We start from the raw sequence: 8,656 nt of genomic DNA, 5'->3' as shown, positions 1-8,656 counted from the left end.
TGTCAACATTGTCGAAGGTTGTCAAAAGCGTCGTCCGCTAATAACAAGGCACTCTATCTTTTTCGAGTGCGAAATGTGTGGGAATCAGTATGCGCAATGAAAGTGATGGCTTCATTGATGGCCTTTATGCCAACCCCCTACGGATTCTGAGCCGCGGTGGGCCTAAAATGTTTCCCTTGTTCACTCATAAGAAAAGTGTTTGATTACAGCGCTGAGTATTATGGTTCTGACCTCGGATGTCAAAAGAAGCGGTGAGATGTTGGCAAGAGAGAGTGCGACGAGCTTCCGGTCTTATGACACGCTCGCGGTTGTGCTGGACAGAATTGTGGTGAAATTTGGTGCCAATGTGACTTGAGATGACCTTCTGAGCTCAGGCCTTGTTTTCGCATGTCTCGACACCTTGCTTTTTGAAGCATCGCTGAGAGCGAGGGTGGCTTCGCAGGGCGCCTCGTTACATAGAAATGTTGTAGGCACCTTCGAGCCAAATACGTCGCTATGAGAGAGAATTACGGGGTTTCGAAAAAGTGATCCTATAATTGTGTTGTGCAGTGTAGTTTGTCATTTTTAATGCTACATAACTGTTTTCTCCCTTAGATGTAGAATCGTGGTTCTTCATATTTTCTTGCGTGGAGTAGCAGTATATGGTTTTAAATCAGGTTGTCACCTGTCAATAATAAATCAGACATGTTTTGGGAATATTCATATTCAAAAGTCTTGAATTCTTCCCGAGGTGTATATAGGGCATAAAAAGCACGTAGCATGTGTTCTGTCGGCCTGTGATGAGTGAGTGTATTAATATTGATAAAATCGCAGCTGCAGGTACCTGCCGCCTGTCCCACACACCACCTCGCTGTCTACCGAAGACGAATCACCCTCTTCACGACTCCAAGGAGGAACATCTACAGCCACCAGGAACGACCAGCGCCCAGGAGTTCCGCAATGAGGCAGTGCCTCCGAAGTATGTCTACACCTACATACATACTCCGATGACGACTGAAGAGCATGAAGGACCATACTTAGTAGGATACAACATGTTAGGTTCTTCAACTTGCAATAGCATGTGGAGCGTGGGAATACTTGCCTCACGGTCCCTACGGAGGCAATATGTAGGCGGATGTGGAATACATCTACATTCATACGTCAACGGGGACAGATGAAAATGTGTGCCCCGACCGGGACTCGAACCCTGGATCTCCTGTTTACATGGCAGGCGCTCTATCCATCTGAGCCACCGAGGACACACAGCAGAACGCGACTGCAGGGATTTATCTCTGGCACGCCTCCTACGAAACCCACATTCTCAACGTATTGTCCCGCACTACATTCGTAGAACTCCCACCCATTATACTCATTACTCGCGGCGCGTTGCCGATTCCCGTAAGAGTTCGGGCACTGTCTGTGCATTCGCACAGAAGGAGAAGATGGTCAAGTGGCCGGTGAGTCTTAACTATACATATGCTATAATGGGCGGGGGCACTACGAATGTAGTGCGGGACAATACGTTGAGAATGTGGGTTTCGCGGGAGGCGTGCCAGAGATAAATCGCTACAGTCGCGCTATCCTCTGTGTCCCCGGTGGCTCAGGTCAGTCTGCCTTCGGCGGTGCTACGGCACGGACGTCTGTTTACGTCCTGCCGGAGAAGTTCGCGCTCGCGCAGTTGTTTACCTCTTCGGCGTACTCGTGCGTTTAGGCGACTCGATATAGAATGGCACATGCATACCGAAAGTCGACTCTCAAGATTAGTTTTTCGAATGAATATGCGCTACCGAAAGCCTATGAAATAGAAAGGTTCCTACGAGACGAAGTTAAACTCGACTACAACGAACTTATCGGAATCCACCTCTCCATAGTGAGCAGTGTCGTTTACGTCAAGCTGATTAACGATGCAGTATGTGACAGAATCATCCGAGATACTAAACATGGACTCAAATTTCGTCACTCTGATGGACATGTTGGAGAAGTCACTATTGATCATGCAGGACTGGGCTTACGAAACATACGTATTTTCGAACTTCCCTTCGAGGTTCCGTCTGACTTGGTCGTTGATGCCTTACGCCCATATGGAAGAGTGCTTAGCCACGTTGAGGAAAAATGGTCCAACTTCACGACTTACCCCGTTCTCAATGGGGTGCGTCAAGTCAGAATAGAACTGACACAACATGTACCCTCGTACTTGTTCATCGGCGGATGCAGAGCTATAGTCATATACGATGGACAACCCAAAACATGCTCAGGCTGCGGGAAAGAGGGCCACGTCCGTTCCGAATGTATGCAGCGGAGGATAGTGCAAGTTCCAAACGGCGAACCCGTACCTCCGTCCACGTTGACGCCGCTGCCACTAACGTATGCGGACGCGTTTCGAACGGATCCCATCCCGAAGAATGACCAGCTACAGAATCCTGACAGTTTACGGCACCCGACTGCGGCAGAGACCGCCTCCAGTGACGAAACGACGCACACCTCGGCCGCTCCGGCGCCGACGACGCACTTCACCGAGCGGAAAGGATCGGTAGGAGAAATGGAAATTGATCCTGCTGTTGTGCCGACAGCTGCTTTCGTCCCTGAGCACCGGGAGTCACTTCCGCACTCGGATACGGAGGCGCACACGCGCAAACAACGATCGCCGAAGCGCCACAAGAAACGACGACTAGCGCCGTCGGATACCTGCTTACTGCAGTCCACGGCAGACGAACTTGGGTGTAACGTCGATACAGTGCATCCGGATGCGCAACGGGAGGTTCTACCTCCCACACAGCAGTACGAAGCGGATCATGCTACACAGGGGTTAAATACAGACACACCGGACGGAAAGCCGACGGAAGGAGTCCCTCCACCCACCGCAGCATCGCCACAGCCTTCGGTCAGCCCGGCCGGAGAGACACGACGGGAGCTGGACCTCCAGCACAGGAACTGGGCCGACGACTCCGATACTGACCCCCACACCGACGACGCACCCGCCATGGCGAGTGCTGCGTCCACCGGATGTTAACCGCGCAGAAGATGCAGAGTGACGCACGGACAGCATGTCACCGGGCAGCAGCACACAAATTAACATAAGCGTTCATGTGCGCTTTACGCACTGAGGACCAGCTGCAGGCATATCGAACGGCCTCTATTAATATTAATACGATCAGAACGCCTGTCAAATTGCAATTATTACGAGACATGTTGCATGCGTCAGAAGTCGACATCGTTCTGCTGCAGGAAGTATGTGTTGAGAGCTTCCCCGACCTCTATGAGTACGATACGTACATTACACGTACTACCGACGGCGTCAGCGGAACAGCGATACTTCTACGTAGCGGCATAGTAGCCGAGGACGTGGTGTACCTGCCGTCAGCGCGAGGACTGGCGCTCACAGTGCTGGGAGTACGGGTAGTTAACATTTACGCACCGTCGGGGTCAGACAGACGGCGCGACCGATCCCGATTTTACGCAGAGGAGATAGCAACACTATTCTTAGGTCGGTATGAACATGTCTTATTTGGAGGCGACTTCAACTGCGTGCTCGCACCAAAAGATCAACACCCACGTTATACTTCGTGCCCGGAGCTGCGGCAACTCATACAGGACATGAATCTCATTGATACATGGGAGAAGATACATGGCGACAGACGTGGATACACCTACGTCACGAGTCACTCTGCAAGTCGTCTCGATCGCATTTACGTAACACGTCGTCTCGAACCTGCGATCCTCGATGCGGAATTGTGGCCTGTCGCCTTTTCAGATCACATAGCATATATATGCACGGTCTCCCTGAGTCGTCAACAAGTGTGGAGGAGTCGCAGTGTTTGGAAACTGAATACAGCACACCTCAGGGAACCTGAGTGCAGACGCTTAGTCGAAGACACTTGGCACGTGTGTGAACGACGCCTCCCGACATATCCGACGACGTTGCAGTGGTGGCTGGAATGCGTTAAGCCTGCATTGCGCCGAGCGTTAAATGCATACGGAAGAGAGCAGATGATGTGGAGGCGATACACGACGGAATTTTATTTCACGATGCTGCGCGAACTTTCTGTACAAGCACCTTCACAGGAGCGTCGTGCCGGTATAAAACGAGCACAGGCCCAAATAATTTCCATAACCCGTCGCCGACTGGAGGGTGTCGCAATCCGTGCAAGGGCCCTTGAACGCGTCCGTGGAGAATCCCCGTCGATGTATCACGTTATCAGAGAAAAACAACGTAGCCGCAGAACCTTAATACAGACGGTCGTACTGCCCGTTGGTCGCCGCATGACAACGCAAAAAGACATTGCCAACGCTTTCGTGGAACACTACGGTCATCTCTATCAAGAAGCGGAACACGATCAGGCAGCCTTTCATGAGGTCCGACGAACGCTCTCCGCGTGTCTCGACGAGTCGGCCAACCTGGAGTTAACAGGTGAAATCACAGTTGACGACGTAATGGAAGCGATTGATAAGGGAGCGTCGCACAAATCGCCGGGGCCCGACGGGTTTCCGTTAGAGTTCTATCGTACATTTAAAGATCTCATGATTCCACGATGGACTGCCATGTACTGCGAATTGATGTCTCCCGACGTGACTCTTCCACCCTCCTTCGTGGAAGGAATGATCATCCCCATCCACAAACCATCTGGCGGCACAGGGATACAGGCCTACCGGCCACTGACCCTTCTTAATTGCGACTACAAGATCTACGCCAGGATACTTGCAGCACGCTTTAAACGCGTGATACGCCAAGTGATTTCACTCGACCAAACCCAGCTAGGAGGAGCTAGCAATTTACAAACGGCACTCAGCGACTACCGCGATGTTATCGCACTGGCTTCAACATGTCGTCTCCGGGGTGTATTGGTATCGATAGACTTCGATCGCGCATTTGACAGGCTGAGTCATGCTTATCTCACGGACGTGATGACGAAAATGAAGTTTCCGGAAAGTTTTGTCACCGTCGTCATGAGACTACTCCACGGAGCCGCATCCAAAGTGCTCATCAATGGACGCTTGGTGGGGCCCATCACCATCTCACGATCGGTCAGACAAGGGTGCCCGCTGTCAACGATATCGTATGCCATCGCTGTCGAGCCGCTGCTTTGCGGGCTCCGGAATCGACTCCAAGGAATGACGATAAGGCACAACACGTTTATATGCCGAACATACGCAGATGACCTAGTGTTTTTAGCAAGGTCCGGCGACGAGGCAAGAGTGGCCTTGCATTGGATTAATTTGTATTGTATGGCTACGGGAAGTCGCCTGAACATGGCAAAGTCAGGAGCGATGAACATCGGGAGAGGACTCCCGACAGGAAGTGTAGCACCATTACAGCCGATCAACAAGATGAAATGCCTAGGAATTATCTTCACTACAGACGTTCGACGCACGGCGGCACTGAGTTACAGACATCTTCTGCAAACAATTCGTGTGAGTGTCCGAAGTCACAGGTTAAGGGCACTGGATATGATACAACGGGTCACCTTTGCCAACACTTATCTAGCCTCTCGCATCCCCCACCTGGCACAAGTTCTTCCTATGCCGGTGGTGTTGGCCCGCCGAATCCTGGCGGCACTAGGATATTTTGTGAGCACAGGTCTGCTTTTTAAGGTAGGATACGAAACCCTCACCCTACCTCGTAGTCGTGGAGGTCTTGGACTCGTCCACGTACGCGACCGAGCAGTGGCTATTTATGTAACCACGATGATAAAGATGTGGACACGACACCAGACAAGTCTGACGGGCAGCTTGATAGACGAACTCGCTCCAACTTCGCTTTCGGCTCCGGTAGCGGTGGCTCACATCTCACCATCGCTTGCCCATATGCGAACTTTCTTTGTGGAACACAGTTATGTACATATGGAACTACCGACTACCAGGACGGCGACGGCACGTGATATATATCACATCTTGACTCGACGACGGCCGAATAACGCCGTAGAGCGCCGCCAACCAACAGTTACGTGGTCAGTGGTATGGCGTACAGTGCACCACCCACACCTTGATACGGGAACGCGCGCACTGTGGTATCAGGTGGTAAATGGGAAATACGTGACTCGTTCCAGGTTGCATACAATTCATATGGCGGACGAGCCACTGTGTCCGCAGTGCAATGTTATAGACACTGAGGAGCATCGCCTGATATGCGGTCCTTTGGCGGACGTATGGTGTTTGGTCAAAAAAATGATCGCCTTCCTCCTTCGGGAGGGGCCGCAAACAATAGAACCACGCACACTACTTCTCCCAGATGGGACATATTATCCCCGAACGAAGACAAACGCAGTGACTTGGATTCGAGGTTTGAGTGTGCGTTATCTTTTCCGAGACGGCAGTAAGAATGTGCTTGACTTTTGGGCCTTACTACAGGAACATCACTCACAGCTTATGAGACATCCGAGATATCGAACATATTACGCAAATTTTTTAGGGAGTGCCTTGCTTGATCCCCCACCCAGTTGGGGTGTCCCGGGTAGGAGAATGTAATTATTGTCTATAAGTATCAGAACACGAAAGGACCAGGACAGTGGAGAGGATCCACAAACACACGTGAAGACGTACCCGACACCAACGCGAGGTATAACGGGATTAGTGAGGTACGCGCCTAAAAGAGGAACGTAGAACGTTATTGATTTGTACTGACAGAAGAAGGATATTTTATTTTATTTTTTTCACTATTATGTAAAAAAAAAGGAAGTCCACTTATTTACGTTTCCCAGAAAATTTTATTTTATAAAGTTATCGTCTTATATATTTAAAAAAAAATGCTAGAAGCAGTTTATGTTTGTAAAAAAAAAAAAAAAAAAAAAAAAAAAAAAAAAAAAAAAAAAAAAAGTTGGTAGAGCATTTGCCCGCGAAACGCAAAGGTCCCGAGTTCGAGTCTAGGTCGGGCACACAGTTTTAATCTGCCAGGAAGTTTCGTTTCTGTAAGTCTTTTTACCGGTCGAGTTATTACTAGCCGTTCTTATTTGACACTTATGTTAATCATTTAAGCATCTTTAATGAATATGCAACTTGTTATTTTTACTGTGTGCCAGTTTTGCGACCTTGGTTGGCCCACTCTGCATTTTAGTATAAGCATGTAAAAAAAAAAAAAAAAAAAAAAAAAAAAAAAAAAAAAAAAAAAAAAAAAAAGGTGGATAGAGCGTCTGCGATGTAAGCAGCAGATCTCGGGTTCGAGTTCCTGTAGGGGCATACATTTTCATCTGTCCCCCTTGACGTATGTCAACGCCTGTAAGCAGCTAAGGATGTTCATTTCACTGTAATTTCATTCTAACAAGCTGCATGGTCACCGATGGTATATGTATACTTTACACAATGTTCCTGGATTGTAATTCTGAATGTAAAAGTCAGAGTGTTTTACATGACGATTTGGATCTACGACCTCCCTGTGAATGTTATGAAAATAATGCATATCTTAGAAGTTGCCCTCATTTTTATGCAGGTGACTGCATATTTACGCTGCTTAGATAGAGAGGTATGTATTTTATGCAGTATGTTTCACTTCCAAGACATGGTTTCAGAAATGTTGCGTATCTTCGAACTAGAATCCAGAAACTTGCATCCACATTCTGATGGCTTGCTTGAATTTAATACTGCGCTGTGGTTGGTTGGGCAGGGAAAGGAGGAAGAGAGAGGGGATAGAGGAGGAGGGCACATTACACAATTGGACTAGTTCCACCATCTTTGATTTTTTAAAATTTCCACAAGCAGAACTGGGTTAGTTCTGCCATCTTGGATTTTGAGTGGCTGGAGTGGGATTGAGATTATGGCAGAGGGTGGCGAGGGGTGGGGAAGGGGAGGGATTTGTCATGTTGTAGGTAAAGGAGGAATGGCTTGTCAAGTGATAATTGAATTGTGACATCACTGCCCTTGAATGTAGGCAAGCCTCTGCTCCTACGTGTAGGCAACACGACAGGCAACGATAAAAGTAGGCTGGAAGAAAATATCCATGCCAGTGAAACAAGGTGGAGCTGATCCGTTAGGTCAGCCTCCTGCTCCAACTCTGACCTAGCATGGGCGTGTGACCCTGCATCTGTATCTATGAACTTCAAGTCACTTCAGAGTGTGTGGTGGAGGGTACTTCTGGAATTACTATCTGTTTCCCTTCTTCCCTGTTCTGTTCGTGAATGGTGCATGGGAAAAATGATTGTAGGCAAACTTCCATATTATATCCGGTTTCTCTGACTATCTCATCGTGGTCATTTCACGAGACTTAAATGGGAGGAACCAATAGATTACCCGACTCTTCCTGGAACGTACCGGCTCGGCATTTCAGCACTGACGCACGCAGCCTCTCGTGTCGCTTCTGCCATCGGAATTTGCAGAGCATCTCTGTGACGCTCTTGTGCTGAGTGAAAGACAGAGGCCGCGCTACGTATCTCTCTGCCCCTGAGATAAGCGGTCAACTTTAATTAGCTCACGACCCAAATCACCAACGTCAATTAACATTACTATCTCTGTAAGAACTTTTGTTTGTTACTGAGCAGGAAAGCTACATTCTTGAGAAGCTGTTAACGTTAGTTGACGGTTTTTGATCTGACTGATACTGGATGCAAATTATAATGAAAGACGGCTGAAAACGGCAGGCCTCTTGAATACTCGATTCGGACCGCATACGACCAGCATTTTGACGACCATCGGTCGAGCCGATGACGTCTGGCCCGTTCGCTGACGTGGACTTATCTTTGGAGAAATGTAG

Source organism: Schistocerca piceifrons, chromosome 1 (assembly GCF_021461385.2).
Source record: "Schistocerca piceifrons isolate TAMUIC-IGC-003096 chromosome 1, iqSchPice1.1, whole genome shotgun sequence".
Taxonomy (NCBI): domain Eukaryota; kingdom Metazoa; phylum Arthropoda; class Insecta; order Orthoptera; family Acrididae; genus Schistocerca; species Schistocerca piceifrons.
This window is presented reverse-complemented; position numbering follows the sequence as displayed.